This window comes from Pollicipes pollicipes, unplaced genomic scaffold, assembly GCF_011947565.3.
Source record: "Pollicipes pollicipes isolate AB1234 unplaced genomic scaffold, Ppol_2.1 Scaffold_4295;HRSCAF=5057_pilon_pilon_pilon, whole genome shotgun sequence".
Classification (NCBI taxonomy): Eukaryota; Metazoa; Arthropoda; class Thecostraca; order Pollicipedomorpha; family Pollicipedidae; genus Pollicipes; species Pollicipes pollicipes.
In genome coordinates, this window is record NW_023596461.1 from 12,363,479 (window position 1) to 12,385,012 (window position 21,534).

Sequence of the window (21,534 nt, forward strand, 5' to 3'; positions counted from 1 at the left end):
GAATCCGCGCTATTCGTGCGAGTCAGCAACCTCGTTTTAGCGTATAAACCTAGCACAATGGAATATGCAATGAAAATGGAGGGCCTATGTCATATGCATTGAGCAAGCTTAAAAAACACCCATGGCAAAGTAGAAGAAACTACATAAATTGTTGCGGTTTTCCACGCATGCTAACTCGCGGCTCTCTACTTTCTACGCGTTTCTACGTATTCGAAAATGATCCATGGAACGTCCAAGTGCTGCAATGTTTCTACGCTACCCAGTACGTCACATTTCAAGCAGGCACGGTGACAGACCCTCCAAGTCGCACGCCTTATCAGCCCCAGCCGCGCGCGAGCCTCCCACCTGTGACTTTTGGCGGGGCTCCGCCTGACGGCCGAGTCGGCCGAACACACCGACGCCCGATCATCGGCCTCCTTCACGGGCTCGTCGGCCGGCTCGTCGGCGGGCTCGACGGGCGAGCGCGCCCCGCCGTCGGCCGGCTCGTCGCCGCCCATCTCGTCATCGGACGGCGCGAACGCCTCGTCGCCGCTGTCCGCCGCGCCGCCGGCGTCGCTGCCGCTGTCGCTGCGGCCGCCGTCGGCCGCGCCGCCGGCGGCGGTGGCCGCGGCGCCGCTGCCCGCGCCGCTCACGTCACTGCCGGCGTCGCTGCTCGCATCACTGGCCGCGCTGCCAGGCCTGGAATGCGTACAGATGCAGGCATCAAAAGTAGCTCCTGAAATTGGTTCAGACATTCACGAATGCCAATGTGTTGGTGCATCAAGCTGTAACAGTGTAGCATACTGCTGTCTGACACTGGCTGCACCTGATTATTGAATTGAGCTTGTCCAGGCTTGTGAACAGCACTGTACCTGTTGTGCTTCTCACTGTCTGATGCACACTGTTCTCCACTGCTGCGGCTGTCGTCGGACATCCCAGCTGTGGACACAAATACTGGTCATGAAGGCTAAACTAATAATGCACGGTAATGTAAGTGAGCATCTGACATTCGGATAGTGTGGCAAGCATGTGAATTCATATTATAGTAACTGCACGTATGTGGCATCTGAAATTAACACATTTAAAGAAGATGGCAAATAATTTGATTTTTGAGACAGAATGCAGTTCCTTTTAGGTTGCAATGGAATATGCATAGGTTCATTAGAATCTCAGAGGATGATATACACCCATCTCAGTCAGTTGTGAGTTGCAAATTGCTTATTTGGTGGCCCAAAAGGTCACTGCCTTGCTAGCCATAAAGACTGCAGAGACGAAACCCCCAGGAAATTATTCCAAGAAGTAAGTCTGTGCTTGCTCCTGATCAAAAATGTCATACTATTTAATGTCTTAGGCTCCTATTCTCTCATATCTGTATGGCTTACACAGGTTCAAACACATTGTCACATATGGTGATGTGGATAAAGCAAAAGAAGCAAGTACTTGAAATATACTTTAGGTTCTAAAACATGGTAGGCAATTCATAGCACTTCAAAATTTGGTGTGCCATTCCACACCAGGACTAAGAGTCCAAAAGCTTCAGTAATCTCAAAGAACTTTTGTTGCCATGACAGGGTGAAGAACAGATTGAAAAATATGAAACTCCACAGCTAGAGAAAAACCTTATGAGTATGTTAAGCTTGGAAAACTGCAATAGCCCATCTACTGATAATGAAATGTCATGGCATCAAAATAGGTAAGTTATTTCTGTCAAATCACAAAGTTTGTACAGAATATGTATCACAAAGTTTGCATGGCTGGTAACTTTGGTTATCATGTGATTTAATATCATGTGCCTTACTGAGTTGCAAGCCATCAAAATGCTAAAAAACATGACACCAAAATATTCCATCAACAATAATTAAGAGAACTATCATTTAAACAAGTCTTAATGAAAGTTTTAGACCAGAAAGTACCCTAAATATTAAAAATAACACACTACAGGCATGTAAGGTTATGACGCCTGGTCAAATTGTCTCAACTTTGTGGAATTATACCCATGCTGCATAGCACAAGCACAGCAGGGCAAACAACATGCAAGCATATCATTGCATGACCATTCAAGCTACAGTTACTTCCATACAAACTACAGCACAGGCCATTTGCTGCAATTTGTGTAACATATTAACAAGTATAATAACTGCCTTAGGAATGTACTTACTAACACATCAGTTACCTGGCCCAGAGCATACAACAAACACAGGCAAAACTTGAAAAGGGTATGCCATGACTCAGGAACAACATTTGTTTGCAAGCTATGATCAGTGAAAATGAATAGCTGCTCTGTAATTTTCATGTGGAAAAATGTCAAAATTTATGAGCAAGTTCATTTCAAATGGCAGATATCAGTCATGGAAGTGAGGATTGACCTAAGCTTGGAAACATCTTGACTAAAGAAATTACAATGAAATTGGCAGCAGCACATCAGTGGCATATACACATCAGTTTATAACATTAAGATTCTTGCACAAGTTGAGAACTCCAGTATCACTGGATCAGAATTCTCACTGAGCCCAGTTTATAGCATGAAAACTGATCCTGCAACCTACACAGCCTAAATATAGAATGATCACAGTGCTGGGGAACATGAAGCAGCAGGTGCAGTACTTATGTATTGTCACACAATCATTTGTGTAACATATCCCAGTGGCCTGGTGATACTTATTTTACTGCTGCGAAATTCCCTTATCAAGATTACCTAAAGCTGTTTTGCAGCAAAAACGGCTGTGCGGTTTGTACGTAATATGAAGTTATCTGCAACCAACAGAACACCTTCCACTGTTCTAAAACGTCTAAAAACCCGCTTCGCTTATAAACAGCAATCCCACCGGCTAGTGTCCACTCTTGCGAAACCGTGGAAAAGGCCAACGTAACGTCACAGACACTGCTCTGCGAAACAAGAGCAGTTTGCCTATCGTACTAAACAACGCACTTGAAAAACTCACCTGCGCTGGAATTGTCGGCAAATGTTCCCAAGGAAAGCGCATTTTCCATTCGAGGAAACTATTTCACTGTCAAAGTTGAAGAAGCCTTGAATCTTGGAACTTAGCCTTATTTTCATGAAACTGTGCCAACACAATTGAATTTTACCATGTCAGCATTAACTGAAAATCTAGTGTTCTTAATACGCTAACGACGTATTTACGTAAAGTTGTAGCTGTGGAACTGTATTGCAAGCTCGCCGATGCCTATACGCCTGGTTCTCACCAGATCACTTCTCGGGAACTGATTGTTAGTTCCGAGACACTTGTGCATGCTTAGAGCTTTAAGACGGGCGGACTTGTACTGCCAATTGCGGAAGTCCAGCTGCTGCCTTTAAAGCAGGCAACCGTCACTCATCCGATATTCCGCGCCTTACATGTCGCCGCCACTCGGAGGTATCGGTTCCAGGACAACTTACTGAACGACTTTGAGCCCACTACTTTTCCGCCAAACGTTAAAAACACGACTTATTGTGTTTCTTTGTGCTTTAATGTCAGCAAGCAAACAGATAAAAGGCGAAATGCATGTTGGCTTTATGTCTGGATGGCGTCAAAACTGTCGAAATGAAAAAGCCTACCAAAATGACACGGTCGCTCAGCTTGAGCAAATGCTCGTATGGCTGGTACGGCTGCACGCTTTCCTCCAGCAGGTCAAGTGCTTCACGCGACGTGCCCATGGTTGTTGATAGGGGTTCTCGGAGCGCATCAGTCGGGGGCTGTTCTTTAATTGTGCTTCAAAGTACGCTGAAGATTGACATTCTGTTGTCGCGTGCAGCTCCTCGGGTAGAAAGGGCGCCTATTTGGGTGCCTCCAACTCTGGCAGCACATTACTACCGCAATGCGTATATCATCCACCGAGGTGCCACCAACTTCTGCTGACCCACTGCTCAGCATTAAGGCTTCTGATTGGCTGGTATGATGTAGCACCAAATGTGTTGAATATAAAATAATCATGAGCTGCCAATAGTATATGCGAGCTGGATGATCCCCTGCCATTATGTCGGTATTGAAAATTTTTGAGTACCAGGATCTAAGCCAGTCATGTGCTTTTATTCTATGAATTAATCTGCATCTGAATGGAAGTTTAACAAGGGCTTCACCTTTGGTGTTCTCGTCACTGTACGCTAGATTCCCTCGCGTAATGAAGGAACCAGAACCAGTTGTCCCTTGTTTGCATCATCCTAACCGTCGTGATCTCTAACGTGCTCTGATGAGAGGTAGGGGTAGCCTTTGCATCGACCCTTGTTAGGCTGGTCGCTGGTCCGGATCTTGCAGGACTGGTGGGTGCGCTGGGTACAGTGGATGTGTTGGATCCGATGCGACCACAATGTTGGCTCACAGTTGATGTTCTGACCGCCTGGAGGCACCTGGGAGGCTTGGTGACCGTCTGGAGAAACATATAACAGCAGCTCAACCGCCCATCGCATACCCGTCCACGCACGGCATATCGCCAGACCAACGACTTCAAACAGGGACGATCTCACGAAGGCTATGGCCATGCGCTCTGTCTCGCGTTCCACCGCATGGACTTATCATCGCTTGTGTGGTTATATATGGACCCATGAGCTGAGTGCTGGATCGGGATCGTCCTTGGATTGGCTTTTCTCAGAAAGCTATATTGATACTATATATATATATATATATATATATATATATATATATATATATATATATGTATATATATATATATATATATATGTGTGTGTGTGTGTGTGTGTGTGTGTGTGTGTGTGTGTGTGTGTGTGTGTGTGTGTGTGTGTGTGTGTGTGTGTGTGTGTGTGTGTGTGTGTGTGTGTGTGTGTGTGTGTGTGTGTGTGTGTGTGTGTGTGTGTGTGTGTGTGTGTGTGTGTGTGTGTGTGTGTGTGTGTGTGTGTGTGTGTGTGTGTGTGTGTGTGTGTGTGTGTGTGTGTGTGTGTGTGTGTGTGTGTGTGTGTGTGTGTGTGTGTGTGTGTGTGTGAACACATTGCTTTCGCTTAAATTTGGATAAAAAACACCTCGCTGGTAGCAAGGGACTACTGCAATACAAAACCATCCGTTGGGACCGGCCCACATGAAGCTTTGTCAAGATACAAACGGGACAGACCGGCTGCTGGAGCAGAAGACCGGTCGCTGGCGCACAAGATCGGCTGCTGGCGCAGAAGACCGGGTGCGGGCGCAGAAAACCCGCTGCAGAGCGGCAGAGCAGCTACCGGCGCCCGCTGAGACCAGTCGCCCTTGGACATGACTCACTGCACGGTCGGCGGAAGTGGGGGAGAGGAGGAGGCAGAGTTATCTTCCCAGCGTCTCTGGTGAGTGTAGCATTAGCGCTTTGGCGTCGCATGTAAATAACAAGTGCATAATGTGTGTTTTCCCGCTCCCCTCTCAGGACAACCGCCGTCACTCGCCCCGGACGTCTCAGCGGGCGCAGAGACCGCGTTCGCTGGCAGCAGCGACTGATCGCCGTGGATCTCCGATTAGCGGGGACCCCTGAGAGCGTGCTGCCCGCAAATAAAGCCCGAACATCGCCGTGTGCACCGGAGCGTCGACGGTGAAACGTAATGGTGTGGTGTGAAATAATGGCGAATAACCATAACTGGCTGCATGCGAATGCTGCAGTGATTACAGCTTAAGTCGAGGTAATGACGTTTGCGACGACATATATCACACATCTTTCTATTTCGCATGCATGCTGTATTGTTCAAGTCCTGTGGGACTGCTAAAGACCGAAATGGACAAATGACGGATTACGGGTGATGAATGGATGCCATGATTGCGTTCTCGTCGCATGCCGGCTTTGTAGGCGTCATCGCATCGCTATATACATTCTGCAAACGTGTGTGCGTCATATCCGTATGTACAAATACACACCCATGTATTCATTTTTCTTTTATCGTCAGCCTGCTGGAATAGATATGCAGCTTCGACAATAATGATTAACTTCAAGTCCCAGAGGTATCAAGCAGCGGCACATGATTTCGGTCCAGACCTTGCCTACGCGCTGCTGTAAAGAGGCACGTTCAGACATGGGATGCACGCGAACAGTCGAGCAATCACTGCGGACAATTGTGTGGGCCTGCCTCTGAGGCAATCCCTCTGATCATGGCAGCACGCAATGCCAGCCTGAGCCGCAGAGCCGGGAAGGGCCGGTCGCCTTTTGCGGCCAGTGAAGGGTCCCGACACCAAGCCGTCTTTGGACAAGGCTTGACTCGGCGGTGCTCGGGCGGCCACAGCCGTGGTGCAGCACTTGGCCCCTGACAATGATGAGTTAGTGCATGTTTTGGAAACCGGGGTTGTTACCTTATTGAAGCTTTGTCCTGTAATATTTTGTCATCTTTCAGTCGCGATGTCATTGCATGCAAATAAGTCAGCAGTGAAGCGCTTCTGGTCCCATGGCGACCGAACAGCCAATCAGAATCCGTGATGGCCCTCAAATAACCTACACCAATTGAAAAAGTACACGTCTCTTACGCCTTGTTGTTACAACTCCACAACGGTCATGAGTATTTCATTACAGTGCGTCCTCCTGATCAATCACATGCGTCGATAACCATCAGCAATTCGCGGCCACTGTTCAAAATAACAATTCGATCCATGAACAGCTTGGGTTATCGACGTTTGCCACATCAATCAAATACAAGTCATGCAAGTAGAACGCCTTGCCATATACCATGCATGCTGTATTCTATGTGTCCTGCGACCTCTAAAGACGCAAGCAAGCAGCTGATGGCTAACGGGTGATTTATGCCTGTATTGATTCTGTTTTCAGCGCATGCCGTCCTTTGTTGACGCTGGTGTAATGCCTTCTACGTTCTGTAATCAAATGTGTGCCGCGCACCAGTAAGCAATGTGCGCCCCCACAGGTCAATTTTCCTTTGAAATCGTTCGGCAGTTGGAATCGGTATGCAGCTTCGACAGTAACGCTTAAATTGGGTTCATCAACTGATCATCAGCAAAACCCTTACAATCATAGATGAGTTAATGAATGAAAAAGAAAAACCTAGCACATACAGAACGTCGTCCGTACAAGGACGGATCTGTCGGAAGTTTCCAAACCGGGAAAACCAAAACAGTAAGGAACGCGACAGTCAAATGATGAGTGGCTGGTGGTCCAGTGCAAGCGCGTATTTGCTTACTTGTTTGCTGTCTTTGCTGTGCAGCCCAACATCCATTTAACAGCTACTGACATGTTTTGGTGAGTCTGAAGTACAGCTCACGCCAGACGGTGTCGAGAAGAGTGTAAGTTGCAGAAGCAAAATATTCGCCAGCAGCATACGAGACGGGGCAGCCCAGGGGAAACAGCTGACATAAATACATGGTATGAATGTGGATGAACCGAATGATCATAAGGTCGTGCTGTAAGCACCGGGCTGCTATAGCCCCCCCCCCCCCGGCATGCTGCAAAATGTGCATTTTCTGGGATGAAACAGGCGGCAGCCAGCAGAACCCACGCAGTCATATCTTAAATGTTCATATGCCGGATTTTCTGTAGTCCTTGGATGTGTTTCGCCGGTCACCCTGTGTCACGTCGCAGCTTTTCAAATCGAATGAACATGCGCGCAGCAGATGGCCAATCTAGCTCTGACACTTCATCGGTATAGGGGCCTGGTGTTCTTGCCGGTTTTGTACCGGTGTAGAGGACACATCCAAGGAAGACCAGGCAACACAACAGATCTCAGCACACACACATACACACACACACACACACACACACACACACACACACACACACACACACACACACACACACACACACACACACACACACACACACACACACACACACACACACACATATATATATATATATATATATATATATATATATATATATATATATCAGCTGATGGAAACCATCAGTCTTGTGCATATTGTTTAAAAAGAACGTAGGTTGTTTTGCAGAAGCATTATGCCGATCATGTTCCTTATATCGGTCTGTATTGTCAGTTGCCGACAAATTGTATGCAATGATAAGCACATCAAAGCAAACATTACCGTATATGTGTAAGAAAATGAGCTAATGTTTACTTTCAGAAAACTTTAAAGGTTGCTTTTACTTGCATATTATAACACATCGGACCGCGTTATTTTGAGGAACAGTAGTTTCAACTAGCAGCTTCTTGCAGCAGCCTCCTCTGCTCGTGTAATGTTCGTGTTTCTGCCAACAACGACTTAGTTGTTATTAAACAACAGTGATAAAAATTCGGTTGTAGCCGTCCCTGCCGAACCGCATATAAGTTTTGCAGTGGATGGAATCGAGCCACCGAGTCTGCAATCGCGAGACAAACGGCCATGATCAGTGTTCAAAACTTCCGAAAACTTTTTAACCTGATCAACGACGAAATGACGAACGCAGAACTTGCGTTGACTTGAGTGATTGCAGGAAGTTGGATGGACATTTTCAGATTATTTTTTGCAGTCAGCCTTATCAGAACAGAAAAAATGTCGGTAAGCTGGCAGCCCACCCTACCTGTCCCCTTATTCTCGCGCCACTGCTGGCTTAAATTATTGTATGCGCAAGCACGTTTGTTCGCTAGTGCAGACAGCGTTAGTGATCTAGAGCACAGTCGTCTGGTATCGCCAGATTCTTCGCGCTGCGTGTGGCAGCACCAGAAACGATATCACAAGGCGAGTAACGCAGAGATGAGATGATGCTGGTTTGAGTTGGGTCCTGTACAGGAGCGCGTGCTGGAAACACTGGTTGTGACACCACATTCGTATTTTTAGGTTCTTTGCGCGCGACTTCAATGACAATCCTTGTGCGCAGCTGGGTTTTGTAAATCAACGAAGAAGGCGAAGGTGATTGAAGCACGATTGTAATATACGACGTGTGCTATTTCAAAACAAAATTCCAGAACCAGGACCAACAGAAAACCAGATGCTTACATAAATGAAGCGAGCGAATCATCCGTTTTCATTCATTGCCACATATTCCCCACATTCAGCTGTAGCATACCTCGACATTATTTCCACCCGTCCAACTGACGAGTGGAAAGTACCATTGCAATGTCTGCCGGACGTCTCCTGTCAACGTGCGTTGGCTGAGGAACCCGTGACGGAACCCGTTCGTCACGGTACCCGTGACGAACGTGTCCGAGCTCGCGACCCGACATCACCACCTGCCTCGAGGTGGGCAAATCATCAAAAACGAGGCCGTGCGCACACTGCGACAGAGAGTGTTCGCGAAACGCGCATAACCTGTTCGTTAAACGTTCATAAGTTGCTCGCGAAGCGTGCTTGACGCCTTCCTATTCGCGAATGAAACATTCTGCCTTGTTTCTTGCAGAAACAAAAGTAATAAAAGACGCAGCTCAAACGTCCCCCAGTAATAAGGCGCACGCTGGGCGAGTTTGACGGCGCGTATGTGACCGATGACTGGGTCAAACCACGCAACTACGGCGGAACCCACCAGCTGACCTTTGCCGCATAACACCGTCAAATCCACAGCGATAATAATACATCTCACACAACGCTCGCCTGAGACGCCGTGAAATAGCAACGTGCAATAGTCACGCAACATTTAGTGGATCGCGCACCCAGCATGGCCAACCATAGCGCAAGGCACCCATTGACTCCGGTCGGCCGCCGAAGCGGCTCGGTCGCTCAGCTTGAGCAAATGCTCGCATGGCGGGTACTGCTGCACGCTTGCCTCCAGCAGGCCAAGTGCCTCGTGCGACGTGCCCGTAGCTGTTGTTAGGGGCGCACGGAGCGCATGAGTTGGGGACTGTTCTTTGATTGTGTTCCGGAGTAAGGTGAAGAGAAACATTTTGTTGTTGCATGCAGCTGCTAGGGTGGAAAGGACGCCTGTTTGGGTGCCTGTAGCCCGGGCGGGAGATCAGAAACGGTGAAAATACAACAATCATGGGTTCATATTGACGACTGGTGTAAGATGTCAGCAAATAGACAAGATCTTAGAATGCAAACACGCCAATAATTTATCGCTCATATCAACCAGTGATATAAGATGTGCACACATTCTGCGCGAAAAAAGTTCGATCTCTTGACTACATCAGTTATATCCGACTTAAACAAACGGCATCACGCATGAATGACATAACATCGCAATGTAATTCCATAATTGTCAAATACAAGTGGTGTCATACGGTATGTTGTAGGCGAACACCACGTCGCGGTCCTGGCCCAGTAGCGAGTGCCACGCTGTGATACGTGAGCGATGATCAACCGTACATATACATGCCATTATATCATATATCTGCCGTGATATCTGCCCTCCGGTAGACAAGAGCGCTGCTCGCGCTTCTCCACCGTGGGCGTGGTTACTGTCTACACAGGACGTTCGCTCGGCGACTTTCAGTGCAGGAGGCACGCACAGGTCCGAAATTCCGGACCGGCAAGAAAAGCGGGAAAGGAGTTGAGACCGTGACATGTCAAATCCGGCAACAGAAAGTCAACCGCGAGGTGGCGTCATGACAACGCGTGGAGCAGTGCCTGTCGGCTTCCTGACCAGACGGCGCTAGTGCTTAAGTATATTGTTTACGTGAGGGGTTACCAACGGTCCTGTTGATTCATTGTGTGCTCCATCGTGGGACAAATGCTGAACAACGTCCGCCCTCCTCCCTCCCCCCCCCGCCGTTCCCAGACGTGCATGCCCCTACACCAGTGTCAGCGGTGTGTGCCGATCACGTGACATGAGCCAATTCAGAATGACGGTGATTGACGGTCGCTATTTCCAGGTCCGCCTACCGCCACAGGCTTCTGCTGCAGCCGGTGTGGCAATTTGTGAGGTCGCGTGCCGCGTGTTTGCAGCGTTAGCTCTGTTTCGCTGACACGGGTGAGCCTGGAGCGCACGTACATCACAACTGCATGAGGTGCTCCGGTCGGAGAGCTATCAGTCATGCTGTACCCCACTCCGACAGTGCTGAGCTAGGAGCACACGTACATCACAACTGCATGAGGTGCTCCGGTCGGAGAGCTATCAGTCATGCTGTACCCCCACTCCGACAGCGCTGAGCCTGGAGCACATGTACATCGCAACTGCATGAGGTGCTCAGCTCGGAGAGATGTCATGTATTCCCACTCCGACAGTGCTGAGCGTGGAGCACACGTACAACTTGAATTGCACCAAAACTTAGATTGATGTTTAATGGCGCGTAATGAATTACATCTTCTATCCTTCTGTCCCTAAAAAATCACTTCACTGATTCGTCAATTAATCAAGTGTTGTTTTTTGAAATTTTAGCATATTTTGTGCAAGGTATCACAACTTACCATCCATTACGCAGCTTACCAAATTATCATAAGTCCTTATTTTCACTGAGAAAGCTGAGGAATGCAAAAGCCATGGGCTGCTCGTCAAGCACGAGTTATTTAGGTGTTCAACAAATACGCATTACACGCATTAAAAAAATGGGTGAAATTTTCCTCACCCAAACTAGCACGTAGTAATCTTTACAAAAGCTATAGCGCAATATACGGTTTCCACACTAGAGCGCCCATTGGGCAGTCATTTGGTCTTAGCAGCTGTTGGCTCGTGTTTTGAGAATTGTTTGCTAATTTTAACTCAGTGTGTCTCAGGGGTAATTTAGTTGTTTGACTACTCCCAGATCTTGTGTAGTCGTAGAAGCGTTAAGTCATAATATGTTGCCTGGAACTCAAAACTTGATTGACCTTTGTGATGTATTTGACTATGCATCGCTCAATCCGCATCATACTCGTCAGTAGCGCTGCTTACAAAGCTGAGCTTGTTTGTTCGCATTACATCTGTAGAGTTCCGTCTATAAAGTGTGGCCCTTACCAACCAAAGCCTTACCAACGTACTCGATTTTCTGGATTTTGTAACCTATCATTCATTTGGTCAGAACTTGTACAGCAAGGTGGACATAATGTGACTGCAACGTAATTGCAACGTGTGGTCTTAATATGGCTGCAACGTGTGACTGCAACATGATTGTAACATGTGGTCATAACATGATTGATGTACATGAAGGACTGCAAGTAAATGATTGCAAAATCATATGCACCTGTCTGAGCTTCCTCGCCTGCTGTTGAATATCAGCGTCATCACCATCATGCCTGATCTTTACGACATTTTACTAGGTTTGAAACACATTTGTAGGCCAGCCTTAGTTATATCCGCTGTGCAGTCCAAACTCAACGCTTCATCTTTTATCATCGCAACGTCTCGTTTATGTCCCGTTCTGGGGACACGGTCGGGCGGGTTAGCCGGAGGTCTGGCCGAGGGTCACGCAGGTCAAAGGTCGAGGTTACCGCCCGGTGGTCGCCCCGGACGGCGGCCAAATCCAGTCAGCGCAGACCCACGGCCCACGACGCTGCAGCATGTCCACATGGTCACGTGACATAGTTGTGTACGAGATGTCCTCGGTCAGATGGTCCGATATGCAGTTAGGATTGCGGACCATGTATCCTATGGTCCGATATGCAGTTAGGATTGTTGACCATGCATCCTATGGGGTCATGGTGTTCATGATTCAGCGTGTTCCTATTGAACACGAACACTGGAGTGTCTCTGAAAATCACTGGGCGGGGGATTCCATGAAAAATTGACTGGGAAATAACACTCAATATCATATCATATCGTGGTATATATATATATATATATATATATATACATATATATATATATATATATATATATATATATATATACATATGCAAGTTTTCGTAATCGGGTAAACATCGTGCATGGTCAACACTAAATCAGGTATCAGGTAAAAAAACAGGCGGCCTCTTGGCCTTCCTCGTTTGCGCAGAAAGCTCAACGATTGACGGTGGCGGTGCCACGGGTTTGGAAGAAGAGGGGTGAGGGCAAGTTAGATTGCCTGGCGCTTTAAGAAAAAAAATAGCGACAGGTAAATCTTACATAAGGGATAAAGTTTCATGATTTGAAAAGACAGCGTGCGCCTAAAATCCCTCGGTCACAAACGAACTACCGATGAGCAATTTTCCAGCCCACTTACCGCGCTGCGAAAATGGGAAAAAGCGGTAAAGGCACGCTGTTGTGACTTTAGCTGTCATCTTATAACTGTGATGCCTCGAGGTAGTAGCTTCCCACCAAACATATATATATATATATATATATATATATATATATATATATAATATATATATATATACGTGTGACGTGCTATTGGTGAGAGCAGGGTGTCACTTTCAAAAATTGATTGGGGCCAGCTGAAAAGGTTAATCTAATGTTCCGAAATTCTGACTTTTACCGGGTTTCGGGCAATTAAAACTGCGTTGCTTATGTCAAGGTTTAAAAATATTTGTTAAAAAGTCGACCTCTGAAAGACTGGTTTAGGGAAGAGTGGCTTCCATTGCAAGCCCATGTAAATGTAGGTTCTAGCCCATATAGGCCCAAGCCCATGTAGGTTCCAAGGCACTTTGGAGACCAACCTGAAATTTGACCTTGCTTGACCTTATTTGACCCAAAGGTCATGACCTACTGACCTCACACTTCGACCTAAGTGAATTCACGTACAGGTCAATACACCCTGCAAATTTGGTGTCTCCAGCTTTCTTAGTTCCCGAGATCTGAGGGGGGTCAGATTGACCCCACCCAAGCAAAGGGTATCTAGCCGGCCACCCGAGCGCGTGTTAAACCTCGCCTTGATGCGCCTTTTTTCAAACACGGTCTGATGGGGAGGAATGATACAATACCCCCACCCCCACCACACCCCCGAGCACGGGCGGGAGTTTAAGTACAGCTTAGCGGTGTACCGTCCATCCGGTTGGGAGCCATGAAGCGAGCTTTTCCTTATCGTGCCGCGGCAACTTGGAACCGCCTGCCTCCAACCACCACTATGTCTTCATCTCTGACTTCTGTGGGATTAGAAACACGCATTTCAAAACGCAAATGTTGGGTCAGCGCCTTAGTTTTAAGCGCACGCTGGTTACTTGTGTGATCGCGTGTCAGGTGTATGCACGTGTGTGATCTTTGCAAGCCAAATCCCATGTACTTGCGGTTCATTTTCATTTATCTTTGTGTTTGTGCTCTGGGCTTAGCACATTCTGCTGTCAGTTAAAAGCATTTATTGGAGTCATCGTTCGGCTTCGTACGCATTTCATGGCATGGTATTTTGTCGTATCGTATTTTATCGTACCGTATTTCGTCGCATCACATTTTGCAGTATCATGCCCAACAGGCTAGTTCGTAATATCGTGCCTTATAATATATTTCGTAGCATCGTCTTTCAAAGCATTTCTGTTGTAATATGTTGTAGCGAGGGAGTGAATGGTGTAACAATTCAAAGCCAGCGAACGTTGTGACGAGCCGAAGACCTGCAAAGACATCTCGTGGATAGTTTTCGCGTAAACAAAACGAATAAACCCTACTTGGTGTGTCCAACTATATAACATAAAGATAGAGCTTAGTAGAAAACATCACTTGATTGACCTCAATAGGATCTCGCGACTGATGCCAATCTTCATGTTGATAGATCAATAATTGATCTCGTTATGCCAGGCCAATGGTCAAATTCTCCCGAAAATCGCAATTCTCAGCTTTACATCACACAGACGAGACCATGCCTCAAGGCGACATAAAACCTACACCGGCGTCCTCGTTTCTCATTCAATTTCGAATGTGGTGGCGCATATTGTTGTGTGTTTTGAGCACACATGTACGATATATGGCTCCGTCCACATAACAATGCCGGCCCACCGCGCGCGCGGCATTGCCAGTTGCCGCTCACACTCCCGTTCACTCCGTAGATCGCCGTGCAGTGTTCCTAAAAAACCGACGCTGTTCAGAATCCAGAAAAGCTAGGACCACATTTCTTAGTCCCATTGATAAACAAACCTTAAGACGACTTTAAAAGTAATGATTGGGCCTTTGCGTGTCACTGACTGCCATGGTCATTTCGAGACAGACTGCCCTCATCATTAGGCACCACATGATGTGTGGTAGTGGTGAGGCCGACACCGGAGGCCAGGACGGCAAATTGCAGAGACGAGCAACCTCTGTACCAGCATCGCTCAAAAAACGTTGACGATTAAAAATTCTAGCTAGACTCGTATCAAAAAGATGGAAAACATGCGATGTGGTTTGACGACACACAAGAAATCGCACGCCTCCGTTGTGTTTAAATCGGTTTTCATTTTTGAGTTGTGCCTCCCCCCTCCCCACAACTGAAAAATCCTGTCCACGCTCCTGTTTGAAACGCACCAGGTTGGCGATGCATTGGTCGACAGGTTGTATGTGAAACTTCTGTTTATAAACGACAACCTGTGTAAACAGGCGAACGTCACCGTTCCATCGAGTGGTTTGCACAGCCTCAGGGTAGCGTGGAGTTGTGATACCAGCTGGAGTTGGAGTTTGTTTAGCAGGTATATGGGTTAGGGTTTGTGTGAAAATCGGTTGAAATGAGATCTCTTGTAACCTCTGCCGAACATGGAGTCAAACGAAACGTAACGTTCGTGACCGATTTTAATGAACACCATAGAAGTGCACGTTTTCGGGGAGCGTATACACCACTCGGTGATTACATGGTAGCATGATGCGCGACAATGGAGCGCAGTGCAATAAATACAAACTTTAAAATACAAATTTAAGTAGCAGCAAAAAACAACGCGGATTTCGGGATAGACGATGCTCTCCATGCAAACGTCGCCTTAGACCTCAGACATGCACGCTTCGCTTTAGAGAAGCTTGACATGCTTTCTGAGCAGCGTCGTTCAATGTATATATGAGCAAAAAGTTCTTTAGCCGTTTTCGTAAACATCTGTAAGTTTCTTTTGATGTTTTGCTCGGTGCGTGTCATCGAAGCCTTTCGGTTGGGCCGCCTTTGTTTCGGGCAGCCCTTCTCAGCACAGCACCGCGTATTGGGTGACGGGATGCCAGAGAGTGAATGACTGGAACTCATTGAGAGTGAGAGCCCACCCCCTCCCGTAAGGAAATAAAATGACGCTCCTGGGAGCCAGTGATGCGACTAAGGGGAGTGTTGCGATCCAGTTCAACGGCCAAAGGCTAGGGTCATGCGGTTTGATGCGGTCAAACACCAGGGCTAACCAACAGCAGCTTCCAACATCATCAGGACAGTGCTCCACCGTGCAAGGCACGTGTCGTGATGAGCGTCTTGAGTGGAGAGCATGTAGAAGCCATTTCGCACCCAACCTGCCGTCAAGGTCAAAGGTTTTGACCTGCCCTCAAGGGCAAGGTCGAACTTTTGGCTGTGTGGAAATCTGAAGGACTATGTTTGTGGGCGTTGCTACTCATCCAGGACAGTGCTCGAACCCGCAATTTTCCAGTCGGAGAAAAATACCCGCGAGGAAGTTCTCTTTCAGAGCTATCGGAGCAATGTGAAGCGGTGAAGGAGCGGTGCCTGGTGAAGGAAGAAGACAATTTTGAAAAGTTGAAGGGAGAACTTTCAGCCTTTTGCATAGTAAATTAGTTTGGAAGCGAGGCGGCTGATACTTCTGAACAGCAGCTCATATGTATGTTTGGGAAGAGCCGCTAACTCAATGGCTTACATGGCGTCTCGCCAAAGGTCCCTACGGCGAGGAAAAGCCCGAGCATTTCTTAAGCGGACAAGAGGAAGGTAAAGCTGTTTTGCCAGTCGAGCCCGACCAGCCGGATGTGTACGGAAGACGACTACGTCACGGTGCGAAAGAGAAACTAAAAGTATAGAGTGCAAGATAGACTTGGTTTGGAGAGTTCGCGTAAAGCGTATGACATTGACAAGCAGAACTCAAAAATGCCCCTATCGGTTTCTCAACATTTGCTGAACTGGTACTTTTAAACTTGACGTCTCTGTTCATATTGAAACCATTACAACAAGAAAGCTGTTTCGCCCGGCTCCATTCCTTGAGGTCGATATAAAGCCAACTGACCCGATCATGTCGCTGATAATCACTGTGCTGTAGATGAGCATAAGTGAGGTCAGCAAATACGCGTATTTTGAATATAAATATGTACGTCAAATATCATGTTTAAGGCCACATTTATGAGGATCGCACACTTCATCATTGCAAAATTGAGGGTCGTGGACAACCTATTTACTTGCATTATATCTATTGGCACTGCTACCGGGACATAATTGCCGGTTGGCTAGCGTCTTAGGCTCCTACGCGAGCAGGCTGGGTTCGAACCCCGGTCGCACCGCTACCCTGAGTGCTAATATGGCCTCTGGGCCTTATCATTACTATCAATTATTTACTACATATTATAACAATCGCCACTAATTTTGCCTTGCTGGACTCCCTGGTGTTGCAAACCTTGAAAATACAACTCAAGGTTTTTACAAATAAACCTGAATTTTCGAAAATGGCTTTCGTTTGGCATCCCTGTGGCACGCACAGATTTTGAGCCACTAAGTAAAGATGCTAAGGTATTGGACATTGCCTCAGGTCTCACCAACGCCAGTTGTGGAATGCTGAGGACAATAAAACAACACTCTCCATCACTGTATCCTGTATTGTCAGGTTATCTGTAAACAAAAGCTATCTTTTGGTTGTGAAAATCACCTCAATGCCATCGCCACAGACAATAACCGCACTCAAAAGGTCTCCAGCACAAGCCGTTGGGACAGAAATTCGTAAGTAATACGAGCTATTCGAACACAGATGATTTTGCCCCGATGTTCTATCCGTCAGACGATTTCCAAAGCCATAGAGCCAAAAACCAGAGCCAAAGCCTTCATCACCCCTCCCCACCCTCATCCCCAGCCAGCAGGCCAACTACCAGCTGGAAATGTTAACCTTCTCACGTGATGTCATACACTTCAGATAACTACCCTCCAACAAGCAAGCTCGTCAGTCGGCCGAGTGACCGGATCTACCTTCCGAAGATGCCGCTTACTACGTTGGAGCCGCAGCCGACAACATTCAGGCTTCCCATCGAGCACGGGTCCGGTGTGGTGGTGGTTGTGGTGGTGGTTGTAGTGGTAGTGGTGGTGGTGGTCGGCTCCGGGACGCGGGCGTAGCTGACGGCGCCTCCTGGCGGCCCGAGCTGCGGCAGGCTGGTGAAGAGGCTGCAGCTGCCGCCGGCGCTGAAGGTGAAGCCCTCGCAGCGCCGGGCGCTGTACCTTTTGCAGAACTGTGCGCACACTTGTCGCGACCCAAAGGCCGGTCTGGTGAGCACAGCGTTACCGGCAAAGGCGCCGTTCTGCAGGATGAATGTGTCCGGGTTCAGCGCCAGCGCCAGCGACGGCAGCAGAGCCAGCAGCAAGGACTTCCACATCGTCGGGTCGGGCGACGACCAGGTCGCAGCTTCGGGCCAAACGTGGCTGCTTCCGTCGAGAAATTCTGCGCTGTCGCTCAGAGACGGTCTGGGAGTGGCAGCCTTCTCGGCGTGCAACAGTCCCTGTCGACAGGCTCCTTCGGCTGCGCCAGCCAAGCCTCTGGCGGCGCCAGTGGAGCAGAGTGGCCTGCGGCGGCGGCAGGCAGCTGCGCCAACACACCTCGCTCGGCTCAGCCGTCCCTGGACGATGCCGTGCGTTGGGTGTCCCGCCACCAAATGCGGTGCGTGCCGCCGTGCTGCCGTGCCGCCGTGACTGAGACGGCGGCCCCTGCGACGCCCTGTGACTGGCCGCACCCGCCACCCGGGCCGCGACACCGCCGTCTCCGGGCGACGTAGGGCCACCGGCGGTGGTCGTGAGTCGTTAGTCGCGCGGCGGCTAACGGCTCGGGACAAGAGATCAGACCATCGGAGGTCATACTGGGTCGAACATGCCCATTTCGATTGGACATATAAATTAGACGTATCATGGGGCAGATCAATTGGATATGTAAAACAATAATTGGATCAGCTGTTTTTATATGGTGTGTAATGGTATGGTATGTATGGTATTTTCTATGGTATGTTTATATGGTATGCGCCCTCACTTGCAAGCATGGTTTATTTCGATCCACTACATCCACATCATTCTGACAAGCGTCGTGCGGCCAACTGAAATGAACTTCTTGTTTGCTGGTCACACTGGGTCAAAGAAACGTAATGCTGGTCAGTACCGCTAGATACAGCTTCTTTCACAAGCACGCCAATAAGCACGCCAATAAGCACGCCAATCTTTCAAAGGTCAAGAAAGGGCATGGCCTTGAATTATTGGAGCCTGCGTGCAGCACTCGAGCTGCTCTATCACCGCACATGAATTATGACTGAAGTTGCGGAATGTGTCTAACTGTGTGAGCGCGCTTGTTTGCCTTGCTCAGCCTTGCTCTTCATCGCATAACATCTTAATTATGGGTAGGGATTACAAGCGGTGTGCTTTGTATCATGTGCAAGTAATACGAGGACGCTTTACTCTTAATCTATACGGCTGATGCCGGTCTTAAGTCAGGCGGCTGACGCGCAGCAGCGCCCCGCATATTTCAGTGTACTTCCGGCTGCATGCGTGCACGCGTCTTGAGATGGGGGCGACGAATGTGTACTAGGCATATCGCTGAAAATTCTAGCGCTCGGCAGAAATGTGCGGTTAAGGCCGCACGGCACAATCAGACAAATCTGAATGTTATACTGAGTGGTGCAGAGCACATGCACCGCGAATGCCGCAGAGCATTTCACGTTTGTGAAGGATACCAGGGTGGCGCAAGTTTTCTGGCAAGATACCGACGGGTGCGTGTTGTATCAGCTTTGCATGAGGACTGTTGTGTCAGGGATGCAATGTATTGACAACGGTGCCATCGACTAATTTACTATTAATCCTTGACTGACATCATTTCCATGGCTTTCTGTCTTTCAGACAATAAGTCGAAGTTTACAGCACTTATGAATATCCATAACTTCCACACGAGCAACGGAAGCCAAGGTGACAGTACTTGCAAAATAAAGACTGGATTGATTATCAATAGCAGAAATTTGTCATGCTGCCATACTGCAAACACGGATAATTACGGAACAGCAGACAAGAGTGTCGTAACATGTTCAGCCTGCTTGCGATGCAGCCTACTCCACTCAAAACAAAAAACCGTCCTGCCCGAGTGATGCAATTTACCCCTGGGTGAGGCAGGTTGTATCACTGGAAAGGTGTTAAGACAGAAAAAGCTGCCAAAAATTGTCTCGGTTGGAGTCAATTTGACCTCATGATATCTAAAAAATAATAGAGCTAGATTCATCAAATTCGCAGGGTGTATTGGACTCTACATGAACTTACGTGAATCAAAATTTGAGTTTCTTAGGTAATGGCCTTTGGGTCAAAAAACGTAAAAAAGAATTTCACATCGGTGTCCCAAATGCCTTCAAATCTTCTCGTGCAACCATCGTGAACATATTTTTTACATAATACATTTTTTAATACGAACATTTAACACGAACATAAACATAGACACATTTTCTAAGCCAAAAGTTACTTATGCTCATTTTAAGCCAGTGACCCTGTGTGACCTCTCGAAGGTCATGGTAACCAAAACCATACAACACTGCTTTGATTTTTTGCATTTAAATAACCGTCAAAAATTATGCTAGGCAGTATGCTCCTAAAACAGGATGTTGACTTGGGTCATTTTAGTTTAGTGACCTTTTCTGACCTTTAAGAAGTCCATGGAATATGCATTATGCGGTTGCTGTTGCCAATAAATTCAAAATGAGCACCAGGAAGTACCCCGTACAGCAAGTTCTAAAGTAGTAAAACAGGTTTGTTTTGAACTTGGTCTGACCTTCATTCCTGACCGACGGGCAATGGAACTTCTTAATTCATTGTTGTGTTGCCCAGGAAGATATGACTGAGATAAATGGCTTCTTCTAACACTCCGTTGTTGCATGAGATTAAACGATTCCCGAGAAACTGCCTTCGTTGAATCCATGGCCTGACTTTGATCGGCCTTAGGTCAGTGGCCTTTCAAGGTGCATCTAAGTTTTTGTACCAAATGATCCACTATTCAGTTGGTACAGCTATGCACAGTTTAGTGCGACTTCACCGTGCCGTTCGAAGCTCATTTTTGAAAAATCATCGGGGCTCAAACTGATCCACACCCGAGTGCGTGTCGATTCATCGCAAAACGCAATGCACGTATCTACCCGATTAGCTCGATGGCATTTAAAGAAAATACATATGCGTAGCTTTCTTGAAAATGCTTTTTTGTTTTTTTGTTCTCGATTGCTTCCAAATATTTGATTAGCCTAAAGCGTAAGCAACAGTACATCCACCCCTCGCGTACATGACGTTCAAAGACAGCGAGGAAGTGACAGCCAAAAGTTGTCGTGTAATAGACGACTGTACGCAGTGCAAAACCGAGACGGCTTAAAAATTCCAGAAGACAGCCACTGAGTTGTTTCTTGAAGAATTTCGCAACATTTGAGGAAAAAGGTTCACAAATGCATGCCATAGAATTATCTAAGAACTTTCAAAAAGTTGTACATCTGAGGCCATAAAAACCCTACATCCAATGGTTCAACCTGCAACAAGATGACATCCCCGTGTTAACACTTATCACGCATAGTTGTAATGAAGCAATATGCATTTTGTCAAAATATCTTGTAATGGCAGCTTTGTTCCATTCTATCAAAATGCAGAGGTGTTATCAATCGTACACGGATCCCAAGAATGAATAGCAAGTAGCATCTAGCCGTTTCTCGATACGGACAGGTTCATTTGGAGCTTTGATTAAAAGCTTAAAATCCCGCGCAAAAGATTGGTCTACGATACTGGGGAATAAAAATGATTGGCATCCAGGTAAGCATGTTTGC

At 47.3% G+C, this 21,534-nt stretch overlaps 1 long non-coding RNA gene across 1 annotated transcript; it reads right to left on the minus strand.

Moving 5' to 3' along the window:
- Positions 1 to 638: 638 nt before the first annotated feature.
- LOC119096220 (uncharacterized) lies at positions 639 to 2,871 on the minus strand. Its single transcript, XR_005094034.1, has 3 exons — positions 2,675 to 2,871; positions 852 to 918; positions 639 to 678 (listed from the first exon to the last, which is right to left on the minus strand). It is a non-coding gene; the product is annotated as an uncharacterized LOC119096220 (long non-coding RNA).
- Positions 2,872 to 21,534: the final 18,663 nt, after the last annotated feature.